Here is a 20,968-nt window from a genome sequence, read left to right as displayed (position 1 = left end):
CTAGCTTACCCTCAAAACAACTGTTTATGTAGAAGAGCAAAGAGTATTTATTCCCAAAACTGTACAGATGCTCTTTCAGATGTTTTGAGCTTGGACACAAAACAGGTTGTTTAAAACAGTGCACATGCTAGACCCAATTTTAAATTAAAAAAAAAAAAACCTTTCAATATACATAGTATAAAACACAGAAACAAACAGTCTGTCACAAAACACACACCGAAGTGTTAAGAGTGGAGTTTGAGACAATTTTTCCTTCTCTCTGTATTTTCTTTCCCAATTATGATGAATCATTTTGTGTAATTCAAGGTCTAGTTGAAAAGTGGTGTTATTTACCCAATTTTCGCTTCTTGTGGGTATTAGAGCCTTGGTTGTAGTGGTGACTTAGGAACCTCTGCTTCAAGCTGTACATATTAAACAGTGTGACTTGGGTAGGTCTTCAACTTCTTTCTAGAATCAAGGTTTTTGTGTGTATGGTGTGGGGGGATAGCTGAGTTTGTCATTAAGCTGAGAATTATGTACAGTTTGCTATACATAGGAATATATAACAAAGTGTGAATGATCTAGTATATTTGGATAACAATTTCTTTAAAAATTTTTTAAGTTTATTTATTTATTTTTGAGAGAGACAGAGATAGAGAGTGTGCATGGGGGACGGGCGGGCGGGGGGAGGACAGAGAATCCCAAGCAGTCTCTGTGCTGTCAGCATGGAACCCGAGGTGGGGCTCAAATCCTGAACCGTGAGATCATGAGCTGAGCTGAAACCAAGAGCTAGACGCTTAACCGACTGAGCCACCAGGTGCCCCTGGATAACAATTTTTATTTCATTGAAAACTGGTTAAATCCTTCATTGTGCAGGCTTGCAGGCTGTTTTCCTGGTTGCGTTCTTTTCATCTAGATTGTAGGAGCCTCTTTCATCCCATGGCAGATTTTGTTTTGGTTTTTTTTTTTCTGCTGCATTTTATCAGGGCCTTGAATTTCTCTCATGTATTTCTCAGTATTTCCTATAAGCATATTCATTTTGGAGGTTTGCCTTTCTTCCCATATGCTCTGCTCATAATGTTATTTGCCTTATGTGTTATCTCCTAATTTTGCTTTTATCTTTCTGTTCAACCAAATAGTTTTATTTATCTGGTGTGTAGTCCTGTGTGTATTCTGTCTGCCATCCCCATACTGTTAGGAACAGTGTCCTAACAGAGAGGAATATTAACACTTTGTGTGTGTGGCTTGGGGTCTAATCCAAAATCACTTTCCCACTGTTCAATGTCTCAGAGCCACTGCATGTCTCCCAGGCAGAGATACCTTAACAGTATTTGCTATGTAACCGGGGCATTGTTACATAGCAAATCAGTTTCATGAGTACAATGCAACCATTTATTTATTTATTTATTTATCTATTTATTTAACATTTACATCCAAGTTAGCATAGAGTGCAACAGTCATTTCAAGAGTAGATTCCTGAATGCCTCTTACCCATTTAGCCCATTCCCCCTCCCACAGCTCCTCTAGTAACCTTCTGTTCTCCATATTTAAGTCTCTTATGTTTTGTCCCCCTCCCTAGTTTTATATTATTTTTACTTCCCTTCTCTTATGTTCATCTGTTCTGTGTCTTAAAGTGCCCATATGAGTGAAGTCATATGATATTTGTCTTTCTCTGACTAATTTCTCTCAGCATAATGCCCTTACATTTCCATACATGTAGTTGCAAATGGCAAGATTTCATTCTTTTTGATTGCTGAGTAATACTCTACTGTGTATATACCACATCTTTTTTATCCATTCATCCATTGATGGACATTTGGGCTCTTCCCATACTTTGGCTATTGCTGATGGTGCTGCTATGAACATTGAGGTGCATGTGCCTCTTCAAAACAGCATGCCTGTATCCTTGGATAAATACCTAGTAGTGCAATTGCTGGGCCATAGGGCAATTCTATTTTTAATTTTTTGAGGAACCTCCATACTGTTTTCCAGAGTGGCAGCACCAGTTTCCATTCCCACCAGCAGTACAAAAGGGTTCCTCTTTCTCCGCATCCTCGCCAACACCTGTTTTTGCCTGAGTTGTTAATGTTAGCAATTCTGACAGTTGTGAATTGATATCTCATTGTGGCTTTGATTTGTATTTCCCTGATGATGAGTGATGTTGAGTAGTTTTTCATGTGTTTGTTGGCCATATGGATGTCTTCTTTGGAGAAGTGTCTATTCGTATCTTTTACCCATTTCTTCACTGGATTATTATTATTACTATTATTATTATTATTATTATTTTGTTTCGAGTTTGGTAAGTTCTTTATAGATTTTGTATACCAACCCTTTATCTGATATGTCGACTGCAAATATCTTCTTCCATTCTATCGGTTGCCTTTTAGTTTTGCTGATTGTTTCCTTTGCTGTGCGGAAGCTTTTTATTTTGATCCCAATAGTTGATTTTTGCTTTTGTTTTCTTTGCCTCTGGAAATGTGTTGAGTAAGAAGTTGCTGCGGCCATGGTCAAAGAGGTTTTTGCCTGCTTTCTCTTCGAGGACTTTGATGACTTCCTGTCTTACATTTCGGTCTTTCATCCGTTTTGAGTTTTTTTGTATGGTGTAAGAAAGTGGTCTGGTTCATTTCTCTGACAGTGCAACCATTTGATTTTTTAAAAATTTGTTTATTTTTTAGAGAGAGTACAAGCAGGGGAGGTGTAGAGAGAGAGGGAGACACAGAATCCAAAGCAAGTTCCAGGCTCTGAGCTGTCAGTGCAAAACTCATTGTGGGGCTCAAAACCATGAACTGTGAGATCATGACCTGAGCCAAAGTAAGATGCTTAATTGACTGAGCTAACTAGGCACCCCACAGTGAAACAATTTTAGATAGTAGAGAAGTTGGTGGCATTCTTTATTAAATATTTAGGAGAGCTTTAGGTGCTTTTGTTTTATAAATATGCAGGAAGTCCTAACTCTCAAAAACATGAAAGGATTCAGTAAACTGGGACATATTTGCAACACATGAAGCTTAGAGCACCTTCATGCCTTCATCATACTGCCTTATATACTTGGTAAGGCAGGGAGAAAACCCAAGTGGCTCAAATATGAAAGGTTGAAGTGCCAATTGGTTATTTTCTAAAGGTCTGAGCCATTTCTTCATCATTCAGGTTTTCCTGAAGCAGTACTTTAGCCTGGTTTTCAGCTAGTTGTTACTTTTGCAGTCTCTTGATTGAAATGACAATTCTAGGTGAATTATGATATATAGGACTTGTGATATATGCTACTGAGGATAGATTTGTTTTATATCCCTTGAATTGTTTTTTATGGATGCAATTTATGTATTTTAAAACTCCTATAATTTTCATGTTTCAGCTGACTATATAGTTAAGATTGTATATTTCTTGATTGTGAAACAATTACAGTGGTTTCAGATGCATATGTTTTTCTCCAAAGTTTAGATCTCTGTACTATAGTGAGGCTAATTTAGTTCCTTTCGATAAAATATCTTAAGGTCTTTTTATTAAAGCAGGAATTAGAATAATTATCATTATTTATAAAATACTGCCTAATATAAAAGGAACTCTAAAGAAATTATAATCACTCTGTAAAATTGAAAGTAGAAAGCACTTAAAAATTCATGAGTATAAAAAAATATACTTCAATAAAAATTGTGTGCAGAGCCAATTTGTATTTTAGAACAGAACTTAGAGTGTAGTGCTTGCATTTAAACAATTTTCCAAACTGGAAAATTCTAATTTAAAAGAATAACCCCCAGATAATGATAAATATGTTTCCTCTCATGAATCAATAAATGTCTAATGAGGATTGATAGTGTTCTCAGTGCTATGCTTTTAGTTTGCTGTTCGCCTATGGAGGTGAATCCTTCAAACTTGAGGTGGTGGGTACATTGTACTTTGGTGCAATTCATGTGGCCCAAAATGTGACACACAGTTAATGGATATCATAGTGAGTATGAGTAGTATTTCTCAATAGGATGCCCTGTTGGCATTTTGGGTATGGGTATGCTTTGTCATGTAGGATTTTTACATTGCACAACGTTAAGCCCTGACCCTGTACAACTTCACAATGAGCAGGACATTCAAAATGGCCCCCGGAAAACATTGCTGGGTGGTATGGCCCCCAGTTGAGACCTGCTGGCACAGAACAGGGGCTAGGAGACTTTTCTCTGAAGAGCCAGATACTAAATATTTTCAGTTTTGTGGGCTATAGTGTCTCTGTTACAACTACTCTACTCAAACTCTGCTGTTGTAGTAGGAAAGCAACCACAGACAAGGAAAGAGTGGCTGTGTTCCAGTAAAACTTTATTTAAAAAGTAGTTGGTGGGCAGATTTAGCTTCCAGATTATAATTTGCCATCCCCTTCATATGTATCACAAGTCCACTGATTCCAACACAAGGAATGCTATTTGAGAACACTCAGTAGTGTTTTATCAGTCAGAAGGGTTTGGGCTGCAAATAAGAAACCATATCTACTGTTTCTAAAGACAGGATGGTTTCAATCTTGGTTAATTAAATGTATTATTGTCATAAAAGACCAAAGTACCTTCCTTCTTTCTACTCTCTTACCCTCAGCTGTTGCCATGTTCTTCCCCCATTGTCAGAAATGGATGCCATAGTGTCACATGTAGTGACAGTAGTGCACAGGAAAGTGTAACATGTCTGCCTATTCTTCAGAAAGACCTTTCCCAGAAGTTCCCAGCTGACTTGCTATCAGATCTCATTTAGGGACAAACCCAAACTTGAACTAAGAAATGGCAAATTGGAAATTCCAGTGATGGAATTTGTCGTGGAATAATTATAATTTTCTTCCCTGAGCTGAACAGACATCCAGTCCTAACACAAACCTGTGGATACATAATATTTAAATGAATTGAGATTGTGTTTAAGAGAAAGAACAGTATGTTTTGAGGGGTTAGTGGAGGAAGATGTATGTTAGATGCAGTATTTACAATATTAATTGTCTTATATTTTAAAAAGAATTCTGTCTTCAGTGTTACTTGAGGCCATTTGTTCCCTCTGTTTTCTATCTAGTCAAAGGAGCATTTTATGCATTCTTGTCTTTGGTCAGATGAGAGGGAGGAGTTTGGACCAAGGTTCATTGGTGACAGGTATTTCTCTCTAGTATTGAAGAGCCAATGTAGAGCCATGCCCTCCTGTTGTGAGATCAGTCATACCAGTGTGCAAAAGACAGTATTTAAATTTAGTTAACAAATCTTATTTGGTAGCCCTTAAGGGACTTCTTACTTAAATAAGGCCCCCAATAATCATATACAGTTAGGATATTATCTCGTTTGTATTATAAGAACTGAAGACAATTTGTTGAAAAGTATGCTCATGGAAATGTTATAATTATTTATTTTAGTGCTAAAGGGAATACAGAAGACCATCTGGTTCTTTCAGGCTCATAAAGGTGCTGCCTTACAATTTCAGATGAAGCAGGTGATTTGCCAAGAGAATCATTTGGGTAGCTGGAAAGTAAAGATATAACTAGAAACTGTTTTTCTCACTTCGTGTGCTGTGTTCCCTGCATTACATCATGGCATTCCTGCAGCAAAGTGCCAGCTTAAAAGACCTTATGCTTGTCAGTAAAAAATGGCTCTAATTCAAGTTCTGATTTTTTTCCCCCCTGGAGCTCTTCCTGAATTTTGAGCTATTTAAGTTGTCAGTACAGGGGTTGAGCAAATACCCTTAGATACACTTATATTTACTTTAGTGACTTTTGAAGAATGACACTGTAATATCTTATGGGTAAATTTGTTCAAGAGACCTTGTTTTGTATCTCCTCATCATATCAGCTGCAAAGTGGTTGCCTTTTTTATGCCAATTGTTTGCTTATCTGTAGATTCAAAAAAAATTAAATTCACAGTCCTTGTATTAAGGATCTGAACATTCTACTGTGAAAGAGACAAATGAGTGAAAAATTAAAATGGAATGTGGTTCATAGCACAGTAGAGGGAAGCAAATGTGCTCTGAGAGCAAGTGTGGTGTGAGTGGGTCAACAAATGAAGCCTGAGCTGAGTGTCAAAGGATAACTGAGAGTAAACCAAGTTAAGAAAACAGGGAAAACCTTTTTTTTTTTTTTTCTAGATGGAATAACATGGGCAAAAGCTGAGAGGTGTCAGAGAATATGGAATGTTTGGAGAATTGCTAGCAGTTCACCAAATCTAAAGTTCACAAAGACTGAAAATGTAAGGTAGATGAATGCTGAGTAATAAGTCTCTAGTGGATGACAGTAAATATACTTGGAACTTTATCCTTAGGCGAAGAGAGTCATCAGAGGCTTTTCAACACAGAGCAACAGGATGTAATTTATATTTTGGAGAAACCACTAAGGCTGCAGAATAGAGGAGGGATTAGAGGGGGCTAAGACTGAGGCCAACATGACAGTCAAGAGGTTGTTTCATTAGCCCTAAAGAAGAAATGGTGACAACCTTGATGAAAGCAGTGGTGATTTGATGTAGGAGGTAAGAGAAAGGAAAGGAATACAAAATGATGAAAAAAAAAAAAAAGGAATACAAAATGATGTCTCCATTTCTGACAAGCTAGATTGATAGTGGTTCTGTTCATTGACATATGACTAGAAGAGTTAGACCAATTTTGGGGTAAAGAGGATGAGTTCATTTTGGAGTGTTTGGAAACCTAGCAAATGATGGCATATAAGAGGCTAGAACTCGGGCAGGAATTCTGAGCTAGAGAAATAGATTTGGGAGTTTTCAGCATCATATAAGCCACTGACATGATTGAGGCCACTCAGACACTATGCATAGAAGAGGGAGAGACTAAGAACAAGATGTCAAGATGGTAGAGGAAGACCAGCAGAGAGTGGTGTCCTTTAAGCCAAAGAAAGAGAACAACAGTAATACTGAGAGATCAAATAAGGTAAGAACTGAGAAAGGTCACAGAATTTTTGAGGTGACATATTTATTTTTATTTAGATAAGAAATATCATTAGATACATTGAAATATATATGTATATATACACAGATATATATATATAATGAAATATATATATTCTTTATATATATGTATATATAAAGAATTGCCCTAAATGCTATCACCCAGCATAACTTCTGCTAAAATTTTGATGTGTATCTTTCTACTTTTTCTATATGCAAATATATTCTCTATATCCAGATATGTCTATATATAACAAAATGAGTTCCTACTATAAAAATATGAAGCACTGCATGAATTTGCTTATTATTCTTGCCCGGAGACCATGACAATCTTCTCCACATCTTTCCAATTTGAGTATATAAGCTGGAGAAGCACATGGTGTCCATTGAATTAAGCAACTAGAAGAGCATTTGTAACTCTGCAAGGCTAATTTCAGTGGAATGGTGAGGGCAGTAGCCAGATTGTTGTGGGATGGGGAATAGGTGGGTAGTGAGAAAGTAGAAAAAAGATCATAGACCACCCTTTCCAGAAGCCAGGCTGTAAGGGGACAGGAAGTATAAAATGCCAACAGAAGTGTATGATGGAGGTTTTTGTTTGCTTGTTTTCTGGTTTGAAAGGGGTTTGATTTAGTTTTTTACTTGGATAAGACTTTTCCACTTGCTTGAAGGAACCAGAAGAAGGAGATAAATTGAGGATATTAAAGAGAGGTTGTGATTGCAGAAGTGAAGCCTTAGGAGGCAGGAAAAAGTGAGTTGTGGGAAAGAGGAAACAAACCCCATCTTACAATAAGGCAATTGGGAAGGAGGTGAGAGTGGAAAAAGATGTTGAATAGCTTGCAGCTGGTTGCCTGAGGTGATTCTGGTCAACTCAGAGTGAAATGGCTGATCCGCAGCTGTATTCAGTTATTTGATGAATACGTTTGGAATATGCATGAAACAAAGAACTGCCATATTAGATCAGATCTATTATCAGTTCAGTTATATCCTGAGAATGGTGCCAAGAGATGCATGTTAGAAAGGTCTAGTTTTCTCTGACAAACTGAAAGATCAGGAACATTCCCCAAATGTGTTAGTGACTTTACATGATCCATTTGGGATTTATTATCGATGTATTTCTGTGAAGCTACTTGAAGCTGTTTATTTTCTTAACTTGCCTGCCCCTTGAGACTTACTACCTGCAAAGTAAAGTATTTAGTCTAGGGAGGTTGCATTGCATTTTGGGAAAAAACACAGATTTGGAACAGATCTTGGTCAAATTCCATTAACCTTGGGAAAATGACTTAACATCTTGTGCTGTAGTTCCCTTATTTGTAAAATTGGGATGTGATTATACTGACCTCACAGAAGTGAGAAGATGGGGATTAGGTGGTGTATGTGAAGTGCCAAATAACTGCTCAGAGTGAGTGCTCAGCAAGTACTAATGACCTCATACATCTTGCACACATCTTGTCTCTCCCAGTGATCAAGAGCTCCCATTCAGTCCAGCACACCAGGATTTGATGAGAGGAAGAAAAAACTGTGAAATCACGATAATAAACTTTAACTAGGGGTCAGAAGTTTCAATGAAATCTTTGTTGTGAAATTATGAATTAAATGGGAAGTATTACTACCTTGAAATATATGGACTTAACAGAAACTCATATGCATTTCCTAAATGCCATTTTACATTTTATTTTTGTATTTGCAAAAGCATATCATCTGAGATGTTTTTTGGCTCATAAGCACATAGTTAAATGCCACCGATGACCAGAAAGACACTGGGTTTATTGTTTCTGTTTTTCACATATGATTTTCTTTACCAACAAGTGTAATAAGGTGATCTATTAGGGAGAATATACCTCAGTATCACAGGTACCCAAATATCAATCCTTGCTAAAAACAAACAAACAAAAAAACTTCTAAGCAAATATAATAGCTACAATGTATTATGACTTTTCAAGATTAGCAATTCAATAGAAAAGGGCAAGGATAAAAATATAGGCAAATTCTCTCCCATTTACTATAGCTGCTGCTGGATGCACACCAAGGCCTGTTGACATTAAACTTGGAGAATAAGCCTCTTCAACTTGGGGGAACTAAAGAGGCAGGGGTGGGAGGCTTCATTTCTCTCTGAGCTTCTGCAACTTGATTTCTTATTAACTCACCAGTACCTGTGCAGTTTTAACTTTGACTTTTAAAATAAGATATAATAACTCTGTAGAGCTTGCTTTAAAAAATACAAGTCCCTGGGGTGCCTCGTTGGCTCTATCGGTTAAGCGTCTAACTTCGTCTCAGGTCATGACCTCACGGTTTGTGGGTTCGAGCCCTGCGTCGGGCTCTGTGCTGTTAGCTAGCTCAGAGCTTGGAGCCTGCTTCAGATTCTGTGTCTCCCTCTCTCTCTGACCCTCCTCTGTTCATGCTGTCTCTCTCTCTCTCTCAGAAATAAATAAAACATTAAAAAAATACAAGTCCTTAAGTAATTTTAAAGTTTATTTATTTATTTATTTATTTACTTAGAGAGGAAGAAGCAGAGAGAGGAAGAGAGAGAATCTTGAGCAGGCTCTGCATTGCCAGCGCAGAGCCCAATGCCAGTCCTGAATTCATAACCTTGAGATCATGACTTGAGCTGAAACCAAGAGCTGGATGCTTAACCAACTGAGCCAGGCAGGAGCTCTACTAAGTATTCTTAAATCACTTAGCAGTTTAAAATGACTCTTACCTAAGTAGCTGCATTTATTTTTTGTGTTATAGCTTAATATGATTACTCTCTTTTCTTTATTTCATCCTTGGGTTACTGGGATGCTTTTTCGTAATCTGATTTATTTTTGTTTCTAGCACTTCCTGGCAGCAAAACAAAAGGGGATTCTTTCCCCATTTTTCTGTTGCAAAAACTACTCAGTATTGTTCCATGGACACATGCAACATTTGAAGGTGCTGCTGGTTACTTCTCTTTCAACTGATCTAAGTGTCCTGTGGAAATGGGAATACTGTGGCCTTACAGGATCTCATCTTCAGCTGAACTCTTCTCTGAGCACTCCTTTCTTGAATACTTTCTGTTTTTACAATCTATGAGGCAGAGCAATTCTCACCTCACCAATAGCATTAAGCAAGTGTGAAACACCTTGGTGTTTCCCGAAGCACCTGTCTGGGCCTTCTACTTACTGGGTGGTTAGTACGCATGTGGCAAATGAGTGAATGGTTGGATGGATAAACGATTGAAAGAAGGAGGAACGTGTGGGATATAACTGCTTTTCTGAAATATTGAAGGCATTCTGAGAAAATGAAAACCACTTTTTGTTTAGTCATTCAGATAAGTGACGTCTAAAGTGGTGTGTTCTCAGTTGAAAAACTCTATCTAAGAGCAGTAGTATTGCATTTTAACTACAGTCATCTTTTGTGTGTGCGATTGTGAGGCTTGGAGTTGGCAAAGGATCAAATCCACAAATCATCATAAAATTTTTACTAAATACCCAGCACTGTGCTAAACACTGTGAAGGGGGCAGAGTAGTCCCTGTCCCTGAGTGTATTAAAGAGGACAAAATTTATATAAAGCAAATAGAGAAGAAGACAAGGGAATTTGTGTTCAAATTGAATGTTATGTAGTGACCATTCTAATTAGATGGAATACTGATGGGATTCAGAGAGCGGAAAAGTCACAGGGCCTTGAGGACAAAAGGTAATTTGGGTTGGTGAAGACAAGGAAGACTTCCTAAAAGATACTGTGGTCCAACGTACAGAGCTTCTAAGTCCTTTGCAAACAATTCCTCATGTGGAATTTAGCAGTGAATGAAGTATCAAAGCAGACATCACTAGTTTGATGAAGGAAGCCCAAGATTTTCCTAAACAAAAATGAAAACCAGTTTTAAAGCATAATTAAAAACTAGTGATACAGTTAAAATACCCACCAAAACTATCTATATTTAAATATGTAAATTAAAGAATCCTGAATAAGAAGTAACATTTTCTAAACAATATAAAAATATTGCTTGTTTTTGGTTGCTAGTAAGTACTGAGCAAGGAATACTTCTAAAATTATGTCTAAAAGATATTTTTCCCTAGGAAATGTACTCCACTATTGAAAAGATTAAAAACTGATACTTGAGAAAATTATTTGAATCTTATTTTGTATGTGTATACTTAATCAAACAGTTTTGAAGGACATAGACCCAACACTGTATTATATTCTACAAATGATAGAAAACAAGTAAAAGAACTTGATTTGAGTTTGCCCTAATGAGTTTATAATAAAGTGTTTCATGTAAAACTGATGCCCAGTTTTCAACAATGAGTCACATTAGAAAAACTTAAGATCTTCCGTTGCTGACTGTAAACGCAGTAGCAGTGTAGGGGTTATGGAGAAGATGAGTGGGAAGGGGTCAATATTTGGATGTTGGTTGATGAGAAAGAGGATATCCCAGGTGGGAACTTTGGGAAGCAGCATGAGCCAGGTGTTACAATGTGACCAACCCTGATGGAAACAGATTTTTGTTAAAGAAATAAGATCCAATAGACCACAGTTGGAAAGTGGAGTGTCAAGCCATTGTACAAAGAGGACTTGAGGTTTGTTGGGAAAGAATTAAGCAGTCATTTTGTCTTCTAGAAAAGGTGTGTTTTAAATGATTAGTTGGACTGAATTATTTTAAAGAGACTGCAGATAAAAAGAGCAATTTGATGATGATTTTGCTCTAATCTAAATATGAAATGTTGAGATTCTGGTGAAGATTAGAGTTATATAATCATTGCATATAGAATTCTAATTTATAGGAGGTAAGAAGGACATAGAATAAATAAATTGCCTTAGAAGTTGTTTTCCTATTAAACAATTTGAAGGTACTTGTGGACTCTAAAGATACTTTCCCAAAATATGTTATTTAAACTATTAATAGTCTTATTCTCAGTGTTTGGAATCTACTTCCCAAATTTGAATTAAAGCATTGCTGAATGATAATAAGTAGAAAAATGTTCACTTTTGGACACGTATATTTTGTTTAGGAAAACTGAGTCCTTGTTGGTACTTTGGAAACCTAACAGACCATACAGGGGAAGCATTGCCTACCTGCATATCATATATTTTTAGACCCAAATGGGAAACAAGCCATAATTTAGGAGTAGATTGAGTTTCTTTATGCTCTAAAATGAATTTAAATGATGAGACTGTGAATGTAATGAAAAGCAAGGAAATGAATTTGACAGATACTAGTTTTCATTTTGAATTTCAAAGCACTGACTTTCTATTAGCATACTCCAGGAGTAGTGAATTTCTATTAAGTTGGCACATAGTTTTAAATTTTATAAGTATGCTGTTGTAAGTATAAAAGCCCATTTCAGTAAGATATGGACATGGTTATTTCTTTTTTAATCAGCAGGCTCTAGGCTATGTATTATTAGTCTAAACTTGTTATCCTGAAAGTCTTGAGGCTGTGGACCTTCTTTCATATATTCCTTTTTGGTGAAGTTTTGTTTATTTGGGTAGAAAAAATGACGGGCTCTGAGAAGAATATAATAGTATTTTCAAAAAATATTAAGGTAGCCTTTAGTAGGCATTTATGCTTAAACATGGAGTGTCATTACAGCCTTTTGAAATTATTCAAATGATATTTTTGTTCAGTAGCATTTCTTTTGTTGAATGTTTTGCTAAAAAGGATGGATGTGCCATAAATAATGAACAGTCTTACAGATATTATAATACTAAAAGGTAGTCTTCAACTTTGGTTTAAGGGTATCAGAGATAACTGCCTCATCCCCCAGATAACTGCAAAGAACAAAGAACTGTTGGAAATTACATATCACTTCAATTTTGACTAAAAATGGTAATGGATCCTCTAATTGCAGCTGTGACTTGCATCTTGGGTCATATTTCAGTTCACTGAGCCAGGGCTTTGAATGGTTATGATATAGAGGACAGCAAATAAGAAGAAAGTCTTTTCCATGATGAAACCACTAGGCTAGGCCATTTCTACACAGAGTACCACAGGGTACCAATACCCCCCTTCTCCACTTCCATTTGAACCTGGTTCCATTACAGCAGAGTATATTCTGGTGGGAATCAGTGTGACTTCTACTTTCTACGGATAGTTGAAATGTTATCAAATAGCTTCCTCTGTCTTCATTTCTCAACTTCTACCCCTGCCTGTGGTATTTCCACACCCACATATTCTTCTCAACTCCAGAAAGGGGAAAAAAAAAACCCATTCTTTCAACAGGGTACTTGGATATTAGAGCTGTCTTTATTAACAACAGGAAATTAGAACCAATGTGTTTTCAGATAAAGTATTTGGAAGACATTTTTTATAGCTTTCAAATAACTAAAATTATTTAGGAACATTTTTCTTGAAACATTCTCCACTAAGCAAGTGTTTATTTCTTTTTTTTTAATGTTTTATTTATTTTTGAGATAGAGAGAGACAGAGCTGAACAGGGATGGGGCAGAGAGAGAGGGGGACACAGAATCTGAAGCAGGCTCCAGGCTCTGAGCTGTCAGCACAGAGCCTGATGCGGGGCTCAAACTCACGAACTGTGAGATCATGACCTGAGCCAAAGTCAACCGACTTAGCCACCCAGGTGCCCCAGCAAGTATTTCTTGACCTTTATTTCTGCTTCTGGTGAACTGAGGGGGTGACTCTCTCCTACTGTTATTTTATGTTCTTCACAGTGATCACTATGATGACAGTGACTATAACAGGAAAAGGTGCCAGGGGGAACTATTGGAACTTTTGGTAAGATTGGGAATTGGTGCCTGTTTGAAAAACCATGTGATTGATTGATTCATTGATTGATTGATTGATTTTTTCCCTTAGAGATAGAGAACTCAAGCCAGGGAGGGACAAAGGGAGAGAGAGAGCTTGAGCCAGGTAAAGGGGTAGAAGGAAAGAGAGAGAGAGAGACAGAGAGAGACAGAGAGAGAGAGAGATAGAGAGAGTGTCTCAAGCAGGATCCACATTCAGCATAAAGCCCGGATGCAGAACTTGATCCCCCAACCCTGGGATCATGACACAAGCCAAAATCAAGAGTCAGCCACTCAGCTGACTAAGCTACCAGGTGCCCCAAACCATCTGTGATTTACATATGACCTCTACGTTCCCGTTGAGAGTTATTTCAAGGCATTGGATCCCCCCAAAAGTGTAAATACCTTTTAGAAAGTGTAATAACAACAATTACAGTGATAACTGTAATAATAAAAGAGGTGGCATTATTACTGGGCCTGGAGTCTCCACAGTCTATCCCATATGTTCCGGATCACTGTTCCTCTGTTGGCATGCATGTCTATGTCTGTGTTTACAACAGTGGTTCTCAAAGTGTGATTCCTGGATCAGTAGCATCAGCCTCATCTGGAAATGTTATAAGCTGTTAAAAATGTCCTCTGCCAAAATGTCAATGCTCAGTCCTGCCTCGGACCTGATGAATTAGAAACTCTCTGGATAGGTCCCAGCAGTTTGTGTATGAGCATGCCCTCCAGCTGCTTGTGATCACACACAAATTTGAGAGCCACCTATTATTGCTGCCATGAAAACTTACCACAAACTTAGCAGCTGAAAACAGCATAAATTTAATATCTGAAGCCCTAGTGGGCTTGGCAGGGTCTTCTGCTTAGCATTTCACAAGACTGAAACCAGAGTATGGAAGGGCTGTGTTTCTTACAGAGGTGCTGGGGAAGAGCCCATTTCAAACTTTGTTCAGGGTTTTGGCCGATTTCAGTGCCTGATGGCTGTGGTACTGAGGCCTCACTTCCTTGCTGGCTTTCAGCCACAGTGCATTCTTAACGCCTCGCTCTAAGACTTACCTGGAGTCCTCTGTGCTTTCCATATGGCTGCCTCTAGCAACAGTGGGTTGATCCCTCTGCCAGCGTCTTCTGCTCCACCTGACACCGTGTTGCCCCACTTTCCTGTCCTCTCTTCTGCCTCAGCTGTGTCACCTGCGTTCTTGTCTGCCACATCTCTAGGACTTCCTTTTCTTACCCATTGCCCGCCAGGAGAACACTATTTTTAAGGGCTCAGCTTTACATTGCACCCATTTGGATAAATACAGGATCATCTCCCTCTTTTAAGATTCAGTGATTAGTGGCCCTAATCATATCAGCAACGTCCCCTTTACCATGTAATGTAACCTACTTACAAGTGGAACACAAGGGCACCACAGTCACAGGGATCAAAATTCTGTTTATTTGGTGTGACTCATACACGGTCTTTTTATTGGCTTTGCCAGGGTGTTATGTTGTTTACTAGCTAGCCCAGCCTCACTGTGCACATCCCATTCTTGCCCGAAGATACCAGAAATATCTAGGGGAAACTGAACTCAGGACCTGCTTTGTCTCACCAGAAAGTGCAGCCACACTTCTCATGGGCTCTACGTGTGTATCAAGGCACCTGCCATTTGTGCCATTTGTGTCTCCCTTCTGTAACATTCCTTTGGGTCCCTTCTCTTCCCCTCTCTTATTGTCCAGAGAAGCTAGCTCCTGGTTTTTCCATTTCTCTCCATATCTCCATCTTCCTCCCTAGTTCAGAAGTTCCATAGTGATGCTGGCATTAAACTAAGCCTAGGAATTCTTTAGAAGCAACAAGACATTGTGGTTGTAAACACAGACACTAAAGCCAGGCAATTCAGGTACAAATTTTGTGACCTTGGACAACTTTCTCAACTATTTTATACTTCAGTTTCTCTATCTATAAATGGGAGGTAATGATAATGCCAGGTCATTAGCCAATATTGTTATTTGTTTTTAATTTTAATGTTTGTTTATTTTGAGAGAGAGAGAGAGAGAGAGAGAGAGAGAATGTGAGTGGGGGAGGGCAGAGAGAGAGGGAGACACAGAATTCAAAGCAGGCTCCAGGCTCTGAGCTGTCGGCACAGAGTGGGACACGGGGCTTGAACTCAAGAATGGCAAGCCCATGACCTGAGCTGAAGTCAGACTCCTAACTGACTAAGCCACCCAGGTGCCCCTAGCCAGTATTGTTATTAATCATGAAGGTAACGGTATGATTCAGTGTTTATAGTCTTGATTCTTGAAATGCTGAGGAAATTTAGAAAATTATCTCATTTTCATATCTCTTACTTTCTTAACAAAGCTTTGTTTTCGAGCATCTTGCCTTACAGGTTCTCCATGGGTTCCCACCCCAATGGACATCTTGAACTGGATATTCACACAGACAACATACAAAGAAGTAAAACCAGCACTTTTTGCATATGCGGTTATTTCACTGATTTTCAGAACAAATTCATGAATTATGTAAGGGTATTACATTCTCTACAGTGATGAAACTGAAGCTTAGGTTAAGCAATTGATTCAACATCATATGCGTGGAATAGGTGAATAAACTCCAGTATTATTCGTTAACTTCTTTTCAATTTGCCTGTCAACCAAAGCTAACCTGTCAGCTAATCACTGAGATTGTTGGCAATGGAGCTCAGATTTGAAGAGACAGATTTATAAAGAGAATCTGAAGCTGGAGCTCTATGGGAGAAGACAGGTTTAGTGGCCTCCTAGACAATTGGAAAGCATCCTGGACCATGGCTTTGCAAAAGAACAGGTGTAAGAATGGTGAGAACTCAGAAAGGTGAGGCAGAGAGTTCAAAAGACATTTTCCAGGAATGTCTAGAAAGGGGAATCTCTGCACTAAATCATGCTCTCCATTAACATATTTGCCATTTGTATTCATTCCCTGGAATGGGCAACCTCAAGGAAGCTCATCAGGACACTGTCCAGAGAAACAAAGCACTTGACCCTTGGCTATTTATAAGGGACCTCATTATACTCTGGCTTTTCTTTTTGTCAGGTTTTGCTTTTTCTGTTGTGAGGGACAAATGGTTGCTAGTATCCTGACCCACATTTTTTCTTTACCCCCATGGAGAGAGTCTGAAATTATCTAAGATACTACCCTACACACCATGTCAGTACCTTTCAGGGGTACACAATTTGATATTTTGGTACTTTTCAAGAAGAAAATCATCTCAGAGATTAAATAAATTGCTAAGAGCTTGTTCTTGGGCTCATAAAATCGTGATGTATGGAAGAAGACAACTTTGCTGACTTTTGTTACACCCCTTGGTTTTTACACTTCCACATGCCCCATCAGTGTTCTAAGTCTCCTTACCAAAAGCAAGTAAAATAAATGTTTTCTTTTTTCTTTTGAATTTAAAGCATTGAAAAAAATGCATTTGCTTTACTTAGAATCTCTTTTGTGGGCAAAATAGACTACATTATTGGTACAGATGTGTAGTGTGTATTTGAGACAATGTGTCATCCCATCCTTAGAAAGATGAAAGGCTGGTGTGTGTGACTGTACATTCCATTTGTTCTCTTGCCTTCTTATTTAGGCCAGTTTGGTTGTTCCATTCAGAGGAGAGTCAATCTAGATCACTCTCCTTTTTTTTTTCTTTTTTAAGTTCATTAGTTTTTTTCTGAGAGAGACAGAGACAGCGTGAGCAGGGGCGGGGCAGAGAGAGAGAGGGAGAGAGAGAATCCCAAGCAGGCTCTGCACTATCAGCACAGAGCCCCATGCAAGGTTCCAGCTCACAAAACCAAGAGATCATGACCTGAGCCAAAACCAAGGCTTGGACGCTTAACCAACTGAGCCCCTCAGGTACCTCTGGATCTCTACTTTTAATGGGTGCTTCCATATTCCTACTAGAGATTTTAAAAATTGCCAGAAAAATGCATTTAACATTTGGGAAATAATAAATAATAATATTTCCAGAAATGTTTTTATTCATTAAGTTATTTAATGCTCGCAATAAACCTATAAAACACTTACTCTGATTTTTCATTTGAGAAAACTGAGACTCTGGAAGGGTAGGTAATTTGGATAACATCACAGAGTTGATAAATTGTAAGGCTTCAACTCAAACGAAGGTCTACTAGCCATCATTCTGTTAGCTATTGTTAAATAACAGTTAATGACAAACATCTCAGTGATACACGATAGTAAGCATTTAATTCTTGATCCTGTGTCTGTGGGTTGATTGGTAGCTGGCTGACCAGTCTTGGCTCAGCTGGTCTTGTTTCCAGCTGCAGCTTGGATTCAGGTTTCCTCCATATGTCTCTCTTACATTGTAGGACCAGTGGGCTATATGTGACTCTCACTGCAGGAGGTATTAGCACAAGAGGTCAAATCTAACCACACAAGCATATTTCAAAGGTCTATTTGCATCATATTTCCTACATTCCATTCCCCAAAGCCCAATATCAGTGAAGTGAGGAGGCATTCTCTTTTCATCGAGGTGATGGGTGAAGGGGGTTTGACTATTTACTGAATAATCATTTGATCTACCTTCAAAGCCTATGTTTTCTTTGCCCTTCTGAATTTATAAATATTGAAAGTACAGGTGGGATGACCCTCTCGGTTAATGGTCAGCCATCTTGTGTATGCTTGTTGGGGAGGTCACACACTGTCATTTCTGCTTAGACTGTAATTACCCCATTTCTGTGCTCTAGAGGTTGTGTGAATATTTGTCTTTTCTGTGCCATCTTCTATCCTTACTAGCACTGAAAGGGAAGATCATCAATAGTTGAATCTAGAAGACTAAGTTTATGATCATTAGCCAAGAATGGAATCGTGTTTTTGTTTTGTTTTTATGCAATTTCAATTAGCTGAGGGCTTTGATCGGGAAAATGTTTCTGGTACAAGGTCTAGTACATTAGAAAGCAATCAAGCGTGTGCCCCAAATAGCAGGACATAAACTTTTCTTCTAAAAACAACAGGTTGCAAGGAATATACCAGCTCAAGTACTGCAACCAAAGGAGCTTCTTACTTTCCTCTATCTCATGCTCAATAGCTGGCTTGAAGCTAGGATGCCCCTTAGAGGCAATTCAATGAGAATCTTAGATATCAATAGATATCTTAGATATCCTGGGTTATGAGATAGAGATTTTGCAGTGCTCATATCTCATACTTGGTCCTTGGTAATTTGGATATTAAGCCAAATTATGAAAGTATCATAGAGGCAGAATTTCTAGTTTTAGTTGAAACCATTTCAAAAACTTAGTGGCTGGGAAAACACCATTTAAAGTTTCCATGACTAGGTTTTCCTCTTCAACAAATTAACACCATATAACCTTTCCTTGCCTTTTGCTATTGAATCTTACCTATGTCACAAGAAGTGACTGAAAAGATTACTCTCCAAAGGAATAAATTAAGTCAAGTGATTTACCCAGCAACTCTTGTCCTTTCATGTTTAGATTTAGAAGGGCTATGCCATCTTCAGGACTGAAGGCTCTAACTCTGCTTCTTGGCTTACAGTTGGCTTGAGGTCTTTGTTTGGTGTCTCCTATTTCTGCCTGATGCATGCTAGTGTGTCTGATGTGATTGTCCTAGCATTTTTGTTTCTCACCTCAGCATTTTTTGAATGCCATTTCTTTACAGTTTTGCATTGGATTACCCATAAAAGATTTTCTGTGTTTTCCTCTGTCTGCCAGTTTATATGCACAAGCATGTTCGTGTAATAAATGGCAATTCTCTACACAGTCTTACCCAGTACCTTTTACAATTTTGTTAAAGTGACTTTATTGCTAGTTATCCACCTTTCCTATAGGACTTCCTTGTGCATCATCATAATTTTGCTACTCATTCTTCCACCAGAGCTTGAAAAATACTTTCAGGGAACTTCTCCAGAAACTTGCACAAACTGTGTTATAAATACTGGACCAAGATCATTTACGTAGATCTGCCCTCAGTAGGGACAGTGGTATCACGTGCAGGTAGAAAGCATCTGGCATCTTCATCCTTCCATGGCACGAGAAGGTGTGCTACCCAGCAGTAGAATTCCGTGCATGTCAGAGCTACCATTTGGCAGTTGGTAGTGTGAATGGGAAATGTGTAAAGTGTTTTTAGGTTTTTGGAGGACAGGCAGCTTATCTGTGCCAACTATTGTTGTTGTGAAGGAACACAAATCTAAATCTTCCTATATGGTTGGATTGCTGTGCTTGGTTTATTTAAAACATGGCATTTGGAGAGAGGTAAAATACCAGCACACTGTGTCTTTGCTCCCCACCCTCCCCCCCAACCTCGAAGCAAATTTGTTGGGTGTATTTGCTGTAGCAGTGAAGTAAAGAGGCATGTGCCTGTTGTGATAGGCCTTCTTTGTAGTGTTAATTTTAATAGAAATAATCATCTACATTGATTTATAAGGAGGGAATGGAGTGGGAACATTGATTCAAAAGAAGAGAACAGCTATGAACAGTGTGATTTATGGTGGTATTAAAACAAATGATTCGGATTTAGTTTGTACATTCTAAGGTTGCTTGTCCCGTGGTTAGTTGTTGAAGTCTATTCAGCAAAGAGAAGTCAATTTCTCACTGAGAAACACACCCCTGATAGAATGTATAATTTATTCTGTTGAGGCCAGGGCCATATTTTGTCCTTGATATGTGGGAGGCTGCTACCCGCACATCAGTGGTTCTTAGGTAGGAGAGGATTGCTTTAGAATGAAATAAATAACCTTATCAGACACTAATTTTATGGGACAAGAATGTAAATGCAGTGAGTAATCAGAGAGCATGTATATAGCAGCAAGCTAATTTTCAAAACCATCATCACTCAGTTTGCAAAATATCTTTCCTATTTAAGAGAATGAAACTCGGCGGCCACAGGGAGTATCATATCCTCAGTGGCCAGTTATGATGTGAAGAAAAGAAGGTCGCCATTAATTATGACATGGATCCCTCATCTGGTGATCATGGTAGATTTACTGTGCTTCCTGAAAATCTTTGTTGGTTTTCCAGATTGATTTTGGTGTCCTTTCTCAGTTCTTCCACGGCCCTCTGCATTCCTTGGTCACAACATGGGTCATGCTGAGGCATAAGTGTTGCCTATCTTGGCTCTCTCTACCTTGAAACCATAAACTACTTGGGGTCACGGTCCATCTCCTTCCCAGCACATAGTAGATTGACATATGTACATAGGTGTCTTCAGGAGCTTTCAGTTTTTAATCTGATTCCAACATCACCACCTTACGTAGTTCTGCTTCTAATTTCCCATCTTTAACTTGACAGGTATCAACTAGACATATGATCTCCAAATATGTTCTGAGTTTTGGTGATTTATTTATCTTGAAACCCCAAGGTAACAGATTATTTCAATAGGCATTATTTCTTACCAGTAATGTGTGTTTCTATAGGGAGC

General features: G+C 38.3%; 1 non-coding gene across 1 annotated transcript; it reads right to left on the bottom strand.

The window, feature by feature from the left end:
* Positions 1-7,148: 7,148 nt before the first annotated feature.
* LOC144229575 (U6 spliceosomal RNA) lies at positions 7,149-7,251 on the bottom strand. The gene has a single exon (XR_013334524.1). It is a non-coding gene; the product is annotated as a U6 spliceosomal RNA (small nuclear RNA).
* Between the last annotated feature and the right edge of the window lie 13,717 nt (positions 7,252-20,968).

This window comes from Crocuta crocuta, unplaced genomic scaffold (genome assembly GCF_008692635.1).
Source record: "Crocuta crocuta isolate KB4526 unplaced genomic scaffold, BGI_CrCroc_1.0 scaffold348, whole genome shotgun sequence".
NCBI classification, from domain to species: Eukaryota; Metazoa; Chordata; class Mammalia; order Carnivora; family Hyaenidae; genus Crocuta; species Crocuta crocuta.
Note: the sequence above shows the minus strand (reverse complement) of the source record. Positions and strands in the feature narration are given on the sequence as shown.